The 18000-nt window shown below is 39.0% G+C and overlaps 1 pseudogene; it reads left to right on the top strand.

The window, feature by feature from the left end:
- Positions 1-16894: 16894 nt before the first annotated feature.
- Positions 16895-17617, top strand: LOC149232226 (putative UDP-arabinopyranose mutase 1 pseudogene; annotated as a pseudogene).
- The last annotated feature ends 383 nt before the right edge of the window (positions 17618-18000 follow it).

The following is an 18000-nucleotide window of genomic DNA, read 5'->3' on the forward strand; positions in this document are numbered from 1 at the left end:
CTGGACCAGGTAGGAGCTAAACTTGAGCTCTTTCATTTCATGCTTTCCATTTTGCATTCTGAGCTTGATTCCTGGTTTTTCTGAGCCTCTGGGGTTTGAAAAACTCGCCTTGTCTTCAGCGCACCCTTTGTGTATCGAAAGGTGTGTTGGATGTTGGCTTGTCTACTGGCCATTTGACATGCAACGCACCCAAAGCACTACTGTAGGTGCGATGGGCGCAAAGAAGGAATTTTATGCACATTTTTTGATGGAAATTTTGCCTGTTTCTTACCAAAATCAGGATCTAACTCTTCTCTTGTTTGTTTTCAGAGATCTTTGGAGCAAGATGACTATTACATGGCGAGAACGTGAGCATGAAGAAGAGGACATGCTTGCTTTACATGATTCGGTTACAGTAAACGCATTGTGGAACTGTGGCTTGCTGAAGTTTTTCCGCATTTCTAGCATGAGACAACAGATCAACTTGCTGCAGTATTTGCTCGATGCCTGGGATCCTAAAAACCAGGTGTTCCAGATTAGGGGCAAATCCATCCCCTTGACTGTAGTGGACATCTATTTCTTGACTGGCTTGTCGAGGTGGGGTGCCCCCATCTCTTTATCAGGTTCGGCCCGAGGAGGTGAATCTGTGAGAGATTATGTTCGCCGGTATTGCAAAGAGGGATCTCAGCCGAGTAAGGATGGCAAGATTATCATCCGTGATGTCACTGACAGGTCTCTCAGGACTATTCTGTTCACTTTTGGTAGGATGGCTGGTGGTGCGGCTCTTCATGTAGCCAACCGATCTTATATGCAGTATGCCTTGGAATGTCTCCAACCGAAGGTGTTCAACTGGTGCGGTGCAGTACTTCTTGTGATGAAAGAACAGTTGACCAAGGTGAAGAGTGGGAGGTTGAAGAACTTTGGGTATGGTTCTATTTTGATCGCCTTTGCCTTGGAAAAGATACCACTGATGCAGCCGCAGTATATTGCACTCGATTTACCTTCACCGACTGAACCACGTATGCAGATATGGGTCGACCATATGTCTAGGCATGCTGGTCAGTCTCAGATTTCCTTTTCTGATACCTTCTTCGGGTGGTTTGATCGTCAGGAGATGGTTTATTCCAAGTATCCATATGCCGGTATAGACTTCCGGGGTGATCCAGATTTAGTACTGCGGCTGACGAACAGTGGGGCGCCATTGGTAAATTCTTTGACCATATCCCTGTTTATTGTTTTTCTTTTATAATGTCCTTGTGCTTTATTCTGTCAAGACTTAATCAAACTCATGTGTTCATGCAGATGTTGGTCCCGTTCGGCTAGCAGTACGCTTGAGAGTGCCAGCTGCCGCCCCAATAGGAGAGGCTGTTGGAAGGGCCATTCTTCGCGACCTCGATGTGGCCGAGACTCTCACAGCATTACAGGAATAGGTTGAGGGCCTCACTCTTGGTATTCCAGATGTGAGGACTGACAAGCTGCCCTTGAGGTTGCAGCGGCATACTACTGGTGTGCCAAGACGATGGACTCGACTCTTACGCATGATCGCACAGGCTGTGACTTGCTATCACGAGCATCATTAGACTAGGGTGCCCCCTAGCATTTTGAGTTTTTGGTCATTTGAGCAATTTTGTCTTGGTTATAGAACATTATGTGTAAACCATAAACAATTATATATATATATTTTTGATTTTCGGAGTTTTATTTTGGTTAAGTTACATGATCCAAATGCAAATATTGATGGTATGCTTCTTTTTATAAATGTTGCAAATGTCTATCTAACACATAATTTGCCAATGAGTCAGTTAATGTGTTTAAGGTTCTGGAAATATGCTGATATTGAATAAAATCAAATTGTCTTTCCAAAATCTTAACCCTTAGGAACATGCGATAAATAGCTGGATTTCGGACAGAGTAGATACCAGTGAGTTGTAGTATGACGAGTTGTGAGTCTAGCCTGACAATCAGTCGGCATATACCATGTGTGATGGCATCAGAGAGAAGTTCTATCAATGCGCTATATTTAGCGATGTTATTCGTTGATCGACCAATACATACCCCTCTGAAACTTACTAACTCGCCGCTTAGATAAAAAATGGCCCAGGCCGCAGAGATAGGTTCCGCGAACTACGACTCGCTCCGTCGGCATATCCAACACATGACTCCAATAGGTTTGACATCTACAATAAATGTAAAAAGTGGATTTCTTGACCAAGACAAACACTTTATCGAAAAAAAACATAACAAAAGCATACAGGTTACTATGCTAAATCACAGATAGTAACGCTTGAGGTACAATCCGTTACGAGGTTGTGCCAGTGGAATTTCGTCATAATCCATTAACTCGTAGGCTCCTTTTGCTAACACTCACTTAACAATATAGGGGCCCATTCATAAAGAATTGAATTTACCTGCTCCCAATTTATCGGATTCTTGGTCATAAAGCAAGACCAAGTCACCTTCTGAGAAGACAAGGGGTTTGACATTCTTGTCGAACTACACTTTGACTCGTTTCTTATGGGCTTCGTTAGCCAAAGCAACATTACGAAAGGTTTCATCCAATTGGATTAGTTCAACGAAACGAGCCTCCTCTTCTGAAGTTCCGGGGAGAAGGTCAATTGCGAGTTTGAGGGACGAGATTTCACACTGGATTGGTAAGACTGCTTTCAGGCCATATACCAGTTGGAAAGGTGTAAACCCGGTCGCATTCCTTACCGATGTTTGGTAAGCCCACAAGGCTGAGTACAGGATTAGGTGCCAACTTCTTTTGTGAACTCCAATCATCCTTTGCAGCATGTGCTTCAGGACCTTGTTGATTGCTTCAACTTGTCCGTTGGCTTGCGGGTAATATGGAGTAGAGCTGTCGTGAGACAACCCTAGTTTGGCAGCTAATTCGACCGTCATGTGATTGCAAAAATGTGATCCATGATTTGTGCCTATAGCTTGTGGGACGCCGAATCTGGCGACTACATGATTGAAAAAGAATAGGGCAGCTGTTTCACCAGTATTATCTAATGTAGGCATCACCTCGGCCCATTTGGTAAAATAGTCGACTGCGACTATGATATACCCATGCCCCCCGGTCGAGGTGGGGATACATGTCATGAAATCGATGCCCCATTTGGCGAATGGCCCGATAGCAACTATTGGCTGCAGAGGTGCGGGTGGTCTTTTGGTTTTGCTATCGAAAATTTGACAAGCATGGCAACTTCTGATTGCGGTTATGCAATCTTTGAACATTGTTGGCCAGAAGTATCCTGCTCGTAAAAAATTTTGCACTGTAGCATAACCAGATTGATGCCCCCCACACGCGCCTGAATGGCAATCATTCAGGACTTTTTTGGCCTCCTCATGGGTGAGGCATCTTCTCAGAACCATATCGAAACCACGACGGTAAAGTGTATCATTGACGATCATGTAGTCTTTTTCTTGGTATCAAATGCATTTTTGTTCGAAGCGAGAGGTATTTGGCCTATATTCTTGGGTTTGGAGATAAATATTTATATCCCCATACCACAGATTTCTTGAAGATATCAGAAACAAATTTTCGTCCACGATTGTTTCTTCGGATGCTTCATCGTTGGACGACGATGAGAGATCGCATAATAATTCCGCGAAAACCAGGGCTTTCTTTGACTTGGATTTTACAAATTCCAGATCAAACTCTTGTATAATTTCTATCCATTTTGAATATTTTCCCCCCAGCAACTGTCGCGATAATATATAAGTCATGGGGTTGCAATCTGACAGAATGGTAGTTTTTCGAAAGAGAACGTAGTGTCGAAATCTATGTATCGCTTGAACAGCTGTGAGCGCTAGCTTTTCAACATAAGAATATTTTCTTTCTGTATCATTTAAGTTCTTACTTAAATAATATATATAGGATGTTCAATTCCGTTATCTTCTCGAACTAAAACCATTGCGATGGTTGTATCTGCTGCAGCCAGATACAGGTTAAAGTCTTTTTGATAATAAGGAGCGTACATTAATGATGCTTTCATTAGCGATTCTTTTAAAGCATCAAAGGAAGCTTGCACAACCTGATCCCAGACAAAGGGTACTTCCTTTTTCAAAAGACGCGTATAACCTTTAGCAAGTTTGGCATAATTTGGAATCAATCTCAGAAAGTTTGCTTTCCCTTGGAGTTTCTGAATCTGAAGCAAATTTGAAGGTGGAGGAAAATTTATGATTGCCTGAACCTTACATGGGTCGAGACGAATCCCGTGTTTCGAGACTACAAAGCCAAGTAAACGACCAGAACTGACACAAAATACACATTTGTGTGGATTGAGTCGTATTTTTTAGTGTCGGCAACGTAGAAATATCGCTCTTAAATGCTGTGGATGATCAGTCCGCTTTCGCGAATGAGCCGGAAGGTCATCGAGGTATGGTTGAACGATGTTTTTGATGTCATGGAAGGCATAATTCATTGCCCTCTGAAAAGTCGCCCCTGCATTCTTTAAACCAAAGGGTAATTTTCGATATGCGAACGTGCCCCACGGACAGATAAATGCAGTCTTTGACTGGTCCTATGGGCAGATATTTATTTGATTATACCCGGAGAATCCATCCATGAATGAAAAGATTTCACATCCGGTGCATTCATCAATTATCTGGTCGATGAAGGGTGTAGGGTAGTTGTCTTTTGGACAAGCTTGATTTACATCCCTATAATCGATGCACACTCTAATTGTTCCTTGTTTTTTCATAATAGGGACAATATTCGATACCGAATCGGTTAGAGGAACCAGGTAAATGAAACCAGCATGGAGAAGTTTTTCAACTTCTGCCTTAATGGCAGCGGCTTTCTTGGGGTGCACCTGTCGTAGCCGTTGTCGTACTGGTTTGACATCTGGATACATCTTGATTTCATGTTCAACGATACTCAAGTCAATGCCTAGCATTTCACGATATGACCAGGAAAAGACATCTCTGAATTCGCGAAAAAGATCATTATATATTTCCAGTTCTGAAGGAGAACAACTTTTGCCAACATAAATATTCTCTACAACATCTGTTTTGGTCGAGATATTTATGGTGATAGTCTCTTCAATGTTGGACAAGTTTCGCTCGGAATCCACCGTGTTTACAGTGTTTGATAGGAAATTAAAAACTGAAGGATGATAAAGGTCATCAGAAGTATTTTCTTCACAATCCGGAAGAAGGGAACGATGGTGGTAATAATCCCATGGTGCCCCTTCAATTACCATTGATTGAACAATCCCTTCGTCGGTGACATGCACTCGCGACCAAGGATCTGAAGGGGTACCATATTCCTTAGACCTATCTATCCAAACGCTTGATGAGCGTTGATTTGGGTTTCCCTCCCATGCTAGGAACATTGATTGCTACAATATTTCTGTTGGGCTTGGAGGCAAAACCTGCGTATGATCCATGTCGATATCGTTTTCTGAGATCTTTTTAGAAGATATCATATTGCAGGTTCCTACCGATGCTACTTCTTCCAAATTGATTGGAGGTGGAAGGGCGAAAGTTCCCATTAATATAGGATCTTTTACTAGGCCTACTCTGATATTTTGAAGCGAATGGGGGCTTCCATGGATCATTGGAATGCTTCCCGTAACTTGAGAACCATTGGGCAGGAAGTTTTGTTAATCGACGATTGTAATCCCTCCTTGAAAGGGAAATGCAATCTTTCTAAAATAGGTCGACACAACAGTAGCCATGGTGTATATCCACGGTCTTCCCAGTAGGATGTTGTAATCGAGATTTCCGTCGATTACCTCAACATCTATTTCTACTATTTTCCCTCCTAGTTCAACCTTCAAGTTACTTAGAATACCATATGGGGTATATGTTCGTCCGTCAAATGCTTTTAATGTCGTTGAAGATCACGACAAGGTTGGAGATCCTAAAGTTTTCCAACAACTCATCGACATAATACATGTAGATGCCCCCTCATCAATAATTGTTCGATGAATAGTTTTGTTGAGGGCTTTCACTTGAACAAGGAAAGCTAGTTGTGCTGGTAACTGAGGATCGTATCCTTTATGATCGAAGGATACAAGATTGGAATCCTTTGGGTCTATCCCACCAATGGCTGATAATAAAGCCTGCTTTTGGGATGGGCAATTTTGTAGTACCTCAAGAGTCGACATAGCGGATGGCGATTGGGCCAAATCTTCCACTATATTATAACGCTATGCTGCTCTAGTGCGGGGATTAAACGTCGACTTGTGTACTACTCCCTTTGGCGGTTTTATTGTCAAATCGGGAATGATGGGTGGCGCAACTTCTGTCGAAGTTGTTGTCAAACTACTAGGTTGATCTTTATCCTTGTTGTTCGAGAGCTGTGGATTCCCATAATCTTTGTTTCTTGTCGATATCAAAGCATCATTTTTCTATTTGGAAACCGACAACATTAGCACTTGAGACGGGGAAGCATTTCCACTGTCAACCAGATTTGTCCCTGGATTTGGAAACGGATCAGTTAATACTGCCGAGGTTTTTGAATTCTTGAAGAATTTTTTAAGCTCAGCTCTGTGTGGACAATCTACGGTCCAATGATCCTCATTGCATATAAAGCATGGATTTTTTGGTTTCCTATTTCCAGGAGGGTTTGCAGAAGATTTTTCAGGTGATGATTCTCCCTGTTTCTTCTTCTTCCCTTTGCCTTTCTTCTTGCCCCCTGGTTGCTTGGTTTCTTTGCCTTTATATGTCGATACGGCATTTACTTCCGAGGTAAGAAGTTCCTCATTTGCATTTTGACCGGAAATCTTACGGGCCTTTTTAGATGTAGCCTTTGTCGATTTCGTGTCTGTTGCGCCAATCACGCCATCACCGGCATGAGAGTCATTGTTTGATTTAGGAGCGGGAGGAATTGAGTGTAAATCAAGTCCAAGTATTGCGCACGAGCAATAACCTGCTCTTCGGTGACGACTTCCGTGATGGAAGGTAGTAATGACTTGATAAACCATTCAGCTAAGAGCTGATCGGGAACATACGTTTTCACCATTCTATGACGACGTCGCCACTCATGTATATGATCAGATATGTGAGTGGCCATCATTTTTTTGAAGTTGGTAAGAAGTTCCGTTCCCATTTCGTACCTTATCGGTAATTGAAAATGGGTTAAAAAGGTTGTGGCTAGGGTACTGAAGTTGTCGAATGAAGCTCAAGGCAATTCGATATACCGTTTTGCCGCCGGACCAGTTAACGTCCTCTGAAAAAGGTGAAGCCTAATCGAATCATCGTTTAGGGTGTTTGATGAACACCACAGATGAAAGGTCATCATGATTCGACGGATATTCGCCCGGATTTCCATTAAATTTAGGAATATCTGATGGAAGTTTATGTGGAATCGCTGGCCACCAAGGGGCGTAAGTGATTGGATCGTTTGTTAACCGATTTAAATCAGGTAACTCTAAAGTTGCCACGAAGGGTAACTGTTGATTCAGGTTAGGTGAAGCATACCCAGGATAAGATGGGATTGCCTGAGCAGTTGGTCTTTGCATACCAGCATAATGCATTTGATGCTGGTAACTTTGGTAAGGTTGGTGGGCATGACCATTGTAAAATGGTTGATTTTGACTATTTTGAATATACGGTTGCCCACTATTCGCAAAGATTTGTTGCTCAGAACCTTGGTATACTTGTTGGAACTGCGGTTGTTGGTATTGCACTAGCCATGGTTGTGAAGCCATGTGCTGTTGCCCGATACTAACTGTTTGACCAAGATGAGGGGTGATTGTACCCGTTTGAACCTGTGTCATTCCACCAGTCGGCGATTGTGGTTGAGTCGCAGGGTCAAGGGGCTATTGCATTACAACCTGAGAAACCTGAGGTTGGCATACAACAGGCAGCGCTTGAACTTGCGACACCGTCACAATAGCTGGCGTAGTTGGTATACTTGACATAGGTAAGCATTGTTGCATCGAATATACAACTCTTGGTTGTTGAGGTAGTATCGGTACCCAACTGCTTGAAGTAATTCCAGCATAACCTGAATTTTGTTGTGAACTCCCGTATGGCTGTCCTCTCGGAGGGGATAATGAAAGGGCATACTGCCCCCCATACGATGGTAATCCGGTACTTAAGGGAATGGTTTTCCCTTGAGGGCCGAACTGCCCAAATTGACCTCCAAATGGTTGAGACTCAACATAAGAGTTTCCGGATATTATTCCGGATGAACAAACAGGGACAGACCATACTGTCGAAATGGCCCCTGAGTGGGCTCCTTCTAGCGATTGAGAGCTAGTTGGGATGGTATACCGGCGAACATTGTTGGAGTGATAGCAGGGAGTTCTGTCGTCGCTGTGTCAGACGACACAGTCCTAGATGTTGACGGTTGTTCATACATTTCTAGTCTATCCAAAAGATTACCTAGCGATTCTACAGGAGCTTCCGCTGGTGGTAGACTAACTTCTGATGAAGAAGGATATAGAGTGATACCGACTCCAAATTGTGATGGAGTACTAGATGGAGGATCTTCCACAATCTCTTCTATAGCAATCAGACCAGCTGGAAGGGGTAGACCGTCAGGTCCGTAGAATATTTCTGGTGCCGAAGAAGGTATGGAATTGGCAGCGACAAATGTTTGAGGAGCAACACTCTCCGAACCGGTTGTAGATGGAACTTGTTCAGTGATACAAGTGCTTACCCTCAGACTAGGATCAGTACCACTGCCCTTCTGTGGCTGCTGAACTTCTTCTGTAAAGGCAGGGATACCAGAAATGTTTGGAGTAACCGGAGTCTCTGATGTTGTTGGAACACTTGTTCTAATATTAACAGGAGATTTGGAACCGGTTAAACGAGTTCGCTTTGTCCATACTAGCTTTGGTTCCGGAGACAAAGACGGTTGACTCGTAAGCCTCGCGAACGACGGGGTTTCAATTGACTTTCTTCCACGATTGCGGATTACTCGATCAAGTAAAAATAAAGGGGAAGTATGTTTCCGAATTAGATGAATTTTAGACGCTTTGACACAACTTGTTTTTTCAATTTTTAAGAGTCGAGAAAAAACAAAAGATGACTCTAGTCGCCTTCAATTTTTAATGAGCCTGAAGTGACAAGTGCTTAGATGGACCTTTTCCGTTAAGGAGCCTGAAAAGGAACGAAAGGGACTGCTCTGGAAATCTAGGTAGAGGGAATACCAAATCAATCGCAAAACTGCAGAATACTTTTTAAGGTACGACAGTCAATCTTCCCGAATGCTGTGTTCAGTGCATTGCGATCGATAGGGCGGCAGACACGGCTTCCTATGGATAAAGGATTAAGCCTATTGTGGTCTCCCAAAATACACTCGACGGTACGTGGGAGCACAAGTCTGTATTGGCACTTATCGTCTCAAAGTAGAGGAATCACCCAACCATCAGTGAGAGCAACAATTACCAGGCTTTACGATGCCAGAATATGTCTCTAGCCTAGACTTCTAAATGTTGTGCGTTAGGTTCCAAAGCATTGTTAGATTCATTGAATTTATTTTATAGTTGATCTTGTTTATGAAGTTTTCCTTTCAGGTTCACCGCGAGATGTAGATGTGTAATTCCTAAAATGCAATCTAAGATGATAAACAGTCTTTTATCTTCTTTGTGCAATGAAAATCCTAGCTACTAAGGAAAGAGAGACAGTATTCTTTCACAAAGAGCAAAGAGCACACTCTAAATGCACTTTCCTAAATCAAACCAATCAAATAGTCTAAATGCAAATGCACATGCATGTATTTTTTTCGACTTTCTTAGTATGTAAATGGTGAAAAGAAAGTTGATGCACAAATCTGAATTACTTTTCAAGCGACAGTTATCAACAAGTTTCTTTTCGAAATAAAAAATGGAGGCAATCACAACACCTTATGATTTGGAAACAAATACTTGTTTTCGACACTAGAAAAACTACAAATTCAGACCAAATACAATAGTAACAGGATAATCGACTATCTACAGCAATAAAACTCTTTCCTATGCCTAAAAATGACACTTGCGACGCTTTCAAATCAAAGGACAACAATACGATTACGTTACTTTTGCAAAGGAGAACTGAAAATGACCCAAAAAACACACAAAAACATTTACAGTTCTTTTGTACAAAGGAGGCAGAATAACAACAAAGAAAAGGGGTCTCAAACAGAGATATATTGATCACAGGCAGCAAAATTCATGAATAGAACTGGAAAGAATGAACTACAGAAACCAAAACTGAACAATGCCTAGTCTGATCAGCGCACATGTATCATAGGGAGTTTGAAATGCAGTGCACCTACTACACTCGGGAAGTTCGCTGAATTTCAGATTCACAGAACAGTACCTGCGCTGGGCCAGAAACGAGACTTTGCTTGGGTTCCGGGTCACAGTTTGTAGTTCAATTCATGGGTTTTGGCTTAGCAAACGGTAATCAGTAATGCAACAATCAGGGGTAGATCTAAGGAGGATCTAAGAGCTATCACAAAGGGCAATAAGAGAGTTTGTAAATCAGTTGTTTAATATATAAACAAATCCCGGAGATTGACTGAAGCGACATTTATCTACTTTGCATTTGTATAGCAAATGTAGTTCGAAAGCTACCTGGCTCGACTTCAGGCTCCGTCTGTAAGTTTATAAAATAGACAACAAAGAAGATAAACAAACAAACTAATTCGTCCCCAGCGGAGTCGCCATTTTGTTACAGGGAAAAGTGTCTACACAGAACTGCTTATCCCACTAAGGTGTGATAGCTACCTTAGAAACAAACAAAGTAAAGCTACTTTCGTTTTTCCTTTATGAAGTATAGATGAGGGAAGAACAAAGAAGACCAACCTCTGTCTTGCACTAATCTCCTGGTTCGATTCCTCTCTCTCTTGATAGTCTTTCGCTACTTGTTCCCTTGCACGCCCAGCTTCAGAGAGTACCTGTAAGATCACAGTAGCATGGCACTATACAAGAACATGGATCTATAATCATAAACAATCTAGGATCAGATGTAAATTGACCATACAAATGCAGCAAACATAAATGACACAAGAGTATGGAGGAAAACTTGAATAGCTTTTATTGATAAACAAGAAAGAGCCAAGGGAGTTACAACCAGTTGTTCTGACCCAGCATCATCCTCTCAGCAAAGAAGCCCCTCTTCACCTCATACAAAGCTTAGATCACTCAACAATCTGATGTTGTCTCAAGAAACCAACAACGATTCCTTACAATATGCAAAATTCCAGCCTTTGGATCTCTGGGATGAGGGATCCATATATAGATATATGTAAGGGAGATGAGTCAGCTTGTGATTTGATTAATGTCTTCCCTCTGATAGTTCTTGCTTCCACTTGGAGATTGATGATCTCTTACTCATCCTTGGTCGAATTCAGAGAGGCAAGTGTCACAGGAGAAGTTTCTGGAAGTTTCCATGCCTCTCCACCTCGCGGAATGACACTGCCATTTGTCACTTCTCGCCCATCGCACCCCATAGAAGGGATTTTTGAAATGCAACGCACCCACACAGTGTGTTTAGGTGAGATGCAACGCACTTTTCCTATGGAGCAGTTGAAATGATCCTGTTTTGACCAGTTCTGAGCAGTTTTTCATGGAGAAATTCTGGGAGAAGCTGTAATCAGTTGACCTTATTCCTTTAGGGGTTAGAACAACACTTTTAGGGACTTAGGAGCCCTTGGTTTATGGACATTTCATGCTTGGGGTTGTAGTGCCCAAAAATGTCTATAACACTATCAATTTATTTTCTTGACAAATCCATGAAAGAAAAAGTTTGACTAATAACAATAGTTATTTGCAAACATACTCTTTGTTGCAATTAAGTTTGTTAATTTTTCCTAAAACACAATACACTAGTGTCCATGAGCTCATACTCTTTAATAGTAGCTTCAATGTCCATGTGCAAGATTTGTGCATTCAATAGGCATATTAGCAAAAATACTATTTTGATATTGATTACATGCCATATTCAAGTTGGTAATATGTGTATCTTTAAAGCCGTTAATTTTCAACACCAACTTTCTCGAAGTTTCTCTTTGTATTTTGATTATGGATACAATGATTGGATATATTTAAAGTAAGTGTTGTGTGCACATGTCCACGTTGTTTAACTCTAGTGGGTTCAAATACCAAGCCATCCATCATTCTTCCTCATGATTTATGTATTGTTTGAGCACACATCAATTAGACAAGGAATTGTTCTCGGACCAAAGAGATTTCATTTATTTATTTTGTTTGTCTATAGACTCTTATAATAAGATTCCAATGATGGGGCATGCCAGACATGAACAAATTTGTATTACATGTTTTTGAACTAAGACAACTATTATGTCTATGGATTCAATTAGACAATATGAAATCAATGCTCTATGTAATGAAGAAAATTGTATCTTTTTCATCGTTCACTAAGCCATGTTGATGACATCGTTACCTGCAATTAACTCAACAAACATATATCATTTCAAGACAATTGTAGAAGACATGCATTTTCTTGTTTTCAAACGCATTTGTTTACATGGAATATGTTTTGTTATCATATGATTTTAAAGTATATGCTTATGATTGGACGAGTGCCAACATTTTAGCTTTATGTTCTTCAAGATGTTTGTTCCTATGGGAAAACTACAAATTGGATCATTTGTTGGAAATTTGTAGTAGTGTTTATTAAAATAGTTAACATCATGTTGTCTTAACATTAATGAGAATTCCTGGAGAATCGGTATCTTTGAAAAAATGGCTGCTACTATTATACCAGACACGACTATTTCATAAATGTTACTAATGGTCTAGATACAACATACTTCCATAGACTTGAACCCACTTAGATGAGTAAACAAATTGTTCACAAAATGTTTCGAGATAAGATCCTTTGAAAATAGTTAACATCATCTCGTGTTTGAGAACATGTCCTAATTCTATTAAAACTAGATATGAAGACTTTGTTCTCTTACCTCATGACTTGTTTTAGCTTGAAACATTTCATGATATCTCTCCAAAAGTTGTGGGACATCATTTCATAGGACAAACATGGTTTTTAAAAACTCCAAGAATCATAGATAGGTTATGCTTGATAGAGCCACCACAAATATGATTTTGACATTTTTGAAAGGTATTGTTGAAGCATGTAGAATTTATCTAAGCCTTTTTTCAATGTTATATAATATTGAAGCCTTATCAAATGATGATTCATCAATAAGTAGTATATAAAGTGGTTCGCTTTCATTTGTTAAGAGAGCTAGTGCACTCAAATTTAGTGGAAGCATATTCATTTTTGTGATGCGTAAGTGTAAATTTGAATGCACTGCAATGTCATTTTGGTTATATATGATTTTCTAGTAAGTGTGACTATGTTTCCTTTCTTATAAGAGGTTAATTATGGAGTTTCTTATTGTAAAAATAAAATGAGCCTTAGTAAATTGCTTTAGTTGTAAGGGACAAGTGAAATGAAATGTTTGGATTGTTTTTCTTTTTAATCATCAATTCTTTATTATTGACTGTTATTCTTTGTAATTTATTTTTTTAATTATGTATTATTCATTTGTACTCAACATGAATGGTTGTTTAATTGTTTCATTGATACTAGACATTGTATGGCTAGACATTATTTTTTGTTGTAGATCAATGTGTATATTAGATTTCTCAGATATATACATGTCACTTCACTAATCCAAGGATACCTCAATGGAAAAAAAATGTTCTAATTTAGATGCAATTATTTAAGAGGTGATATTTTGAATTGCTCTAATTTAGTTTCTATTTTTTTGTCATTGTAGTAGAGGCATTCATCTTAGATTTTATTGAAAGTGTTTATCACTATGTGGCTCATCTTTGTGATGTATAATTTACAACGTGTTTCCATAACATAGGAACCTAAGCTGAATTACACAAGTGCATTTGCATTCCATAGTAGCGGGACACTCTTATCGCATGTGCTTATCGATATCTTTGATAGATGTCTCTTCAATAGTTCACAATGCTCTCACAACACTATCTACATGATAGGGAACACTTATCCCTAGTGCCTTCACTTTTTGTTGGAATTGTCATTGAATTTGTTTTCAACAAGAAAAAATATTTTTTCTATGGTCCCACTTTAAGTAGGGAGACAATGGCCTACAAAATGAGAGTTACCAATACACCAACAACCATTGAAAATGTCATTTTTATTTTTATTTCTTTTCAAGGAAAAAAAATCTTGTAATTTATTAGGAAAATAAAATTGCATCCATACATGCGTTAATTATTCTTGATAGCATAAAAAACCCTAGAAGATCTTTCCAAAAGTATCATACATATTGCAAATGTATACTACTTTTAAAGCTTAGAGGAATTAGAGATATGGAATAAAACCAAGTTTTAATCATATGAAGTAATGGCCACCATTCTCAACCTAATTCATTCGTACAACACCACCACTCTAAATTTATTATATAATTACATGCTTCGATAAATATAATAAAACGAAAATTTTCCTATGAGTAGCATCTATGAGGCTTCAAATGGCTTTAAATATTGGCATTGACTTCCCAAAATGGTTGCAAATCTAAAATCCCCTCATATCAACAAACATAAGAGCATTAATATTTAATTCAAAAAACCTTAACTTAGTTTCCCAACATAGTTATATGTTCTCATGCTGTCAAAATTATTACCTTGTCTCATTTGTACAGTGATCCAAATCGATATCTACCTCTAACAATGTTTAGTTTGTATGTTAAAATCTAGATCCACAATGGGATGCTATCACCTCCACCAAGTTTCAAATATCACAAGAGGACATCTTTGGCCTGTTGTGATAAGGCTCAAGGAGTGGACTCTCCTTCCCTCGTGGAATCTCGAATCTTGCTATGTCATAAATTCCTTAGATATATGGCTTACGGGTTGTTGGATATACTCTTGGTGTTATAGTGGCAACCACTAAATTTGATATTGGGCCTCACTCAAATTACTCCAATATTTATCGATTCACTTTGGCAAAAAATCTCACAAATCCTTACGAACTTTAAAGAAGTCAATAAGGTTCCTACTCTTGCATTAGACCAACTTTCTTACAATAATTACTATTACTCTTTAGATGTTAGGTGTTCCCTTAAAAATAAATTAAAATCCTTAGAAAAACAAATAGAAAAGATGAATACTTACTTATCAAACACAAATTTTTAATTAGACTTATTCTTAAAGCAACTTTTGTCTATGATTACTTTAGCATTAAAATATATTTTGATTTGAATGCTTTTTCAACCTTGATTACTATTAGCCCATAAGGCATTGGATTGATGGTGAATGAGTGTACTATTAAGAAACTCCTTGCTATAGGTGGCTGGTTCAAATTCCATATGGTTAGCCTTCATAAAATAACCATATTACTACTATACCTACATAAAGAAGGCTTTGCAATATCAAATTACATGGAAGTAACAATTCAAGTGGAAGACCTATAAAGTGTAGCCCAGTTGGTTTGAGTGGGGTTTAATCTCCACCAAGTGTTAGGGTCAAACCTCATGGGGAAAGGTAGGGTGGGAAACACTTTTAGGGGAATTAAACTATGCCAAGGGATACAGAAATTTTACCCTGATGATAGTGATAGCATCCCATAGCAACACCCTAATGATAATAATCAATCATAGTGATAACATACCACTAGGACTTGGAAATTATGATTGATAACATCCCACTAGGATGTGGAAATTTAGCAGAGTTTCAGAATCAATCAATCATAGTGATAGCATCCCACTAGGATGTGAAAATTTAACAGAGCTTCACACAACCTTGATGATAGCAATCATAATGATAGCACCCCACAAACTTGATGATAGCGATCATAATGATAGCATCCCACAAACTTGATGATAGCAATCATAATGACAACATCCCACTAATGGCAATCATAGTGATAGCATCCCACGTATCCCACTAATAGCAATCATAGTGATAGCATCCCACTAGTGGGTAGATCATTCCTCCATCTAATTCTTATTCATAGTATCCTACTAATGGGTTAGCAAACATAGTGATAGCATCCCAGTAGTGGGTAGATCGTTCTTCCATCTAATTATTATTCATAGCATCCCATTAATGAGTTAGAAATTCCAGTGATAACATTCCACTAATAAATAAAACTTTTTCCATACCTAGACTTAAGCTTAAAATACTTTTAAAAAAACAAAACAAAACAAAGAAAAAAAAATTACATAAATAATTGTGAAATATTATCAACCTAAAATATGGCACGTTCACACCCATTGACCCCATTGAATTAATGCGCACATGATATGGCATGTTCATACTCGTTGGATGAAATGTGGGTCATGGCAACCTTCCCTTTAAAGAAGCCAGCTAGAAAAATCCAACAACAAGGAGTGCCAACTACGTGGAGCCCGAGCTGGAAAAATCCAACAACAAGGAGTGACAACTACGTGCAACCCTTTTGGAGAGGTGTTTGATGCGGTGGTAATTATATCATTTTGTGTTTGATGAGTTGAGAATTGTTTGACATGGGGGTAATTATATCATTCTATGTTTGGTAGATTGCATTTAATATGGGGTCATTAGGGTATTTGATGTTTAATGAGTTTTGTTAGCATGGGTAACTATATTTTGATGATTTGTGTTTAATATAGGGTAATTAGATTATTTTATGTTTAATATATTTTGCTTTTATATTTTCATAGTTTTTATAAAATTGATGATCTAGAGTCGGGACAATTTACTTTAAAATCAAGTTTTATAAAAGCAAAATTACCGTGAAAATTGGAGACTTTAATTGTGATTTATCCCAGGCTTCCGGAGTTTGGGCAAGAGCATGGTTCCCCAAATAACAAATCTCTTGAACCCCTTGCTGGTGACTACTCCTCCACACATATATATACACTTAGGTAGAGAAACCAAATCAAGTAAAAGAGGAAAATTCCTTTAGGGTTGTGGAAGATTGGGTTGTGTGTACTTCATTTTCTTTCATTTCTTGTTTCTTGGCACGTAGGTCAGTTGATCCAGTAACAATGGTAGTTTCGACTTTGAGTACTGTGACCCTAATCCTAAAGGAGGAGCTGGACATAGTGATACCCATGATCTACAACTTGGATTTCTTGGAGATGTGGATGCCATTATTTGAGCCCTATCACCTCATCATTGTGCAGGATGGTGATCTGTCGAAGACCATCAGTGTGTCTAAGGGTTTTGATTACAAACTGTACAACAAAAATGATATTGAGAGGATCCTCAACCCCAAGGCCTCCTGCATCTCTTTCAAGGGTAGTACCTGTCGTTGCTTCTGCTACATGGTCTCTAAGAAGAAATACATCTTTACTATTGATGATGACTGCTTCATTGCCAAGGATCCCTCCAGCAATAACATCAATGCTCTCCAACAGCACATTATGAATTTTGTTTGCCGCTCAACTCCATCCTTTTTCAATACACTATATGATCCATACAGACAGGGTGCATATTTTGTATGTGGGTACCCCTTCAGCATTCACCATGGAACACCCACTACATTTTCTCATGGCCTCTGGATGAATATCCCTGATTACGATGCCCCCAGACAGCTTGTCAAACCTTCCTAACGCAACACCAGATATGTTGATGCAATTTTGACAATTCCAAAGGGCACTCTTTTCCCCATGTGTGGCATGAATTTGGCCTTCAATCAGGACTTGAATGGAGAATTTGTTATTGCACTGAATTTTCAATATTCGCTTGATCTATTTGAATGCTTGTGAGTTTTTGATATTGTTGATAGGCTAGGGATCGATCTCCATTTCTAAGAGGAGATCAAGGACACATTGGATTATGTTTAAAGGTATTGTGTCTTTGGTCATTCTAAATAAGTCAATTTTTGATCATCTCATTAATGCTCGATAATTATTATATTTTCAAATTAACAACCCATTAGCTGCTTGATAATTTTCCATTATCTCCATGTACCTAAGGTTTGAGGGCATCTGCAAACTAATCAAATGATATGTGAAAACCATATTCAAATCATTAATTCTCTATTTTGAAAATAAATAAAAAAAGCACAATGAAGAAACACGGACTAAATATTTGAAGTATATTTTCCTTGTTGATTTGATTTAAATCCTTGGTAGGTTTATAAATCAAA

The sequence above is a fragment of the Pinus tabuliformis genome, chromosome J (assembly GCF_031772625.1).
Source record: "Pinus tabuliformis cultivar Carrire ecotype Pingquan chromosome J, CPIR1, whole genome shotgun sequence".
Taxonomy (NCBI): Eukaryota; Viridiplantae; Streptophyta; class Pinopsida; order Pinales; family Pinaceae; genus Pinus; species Pinus tabuliformis.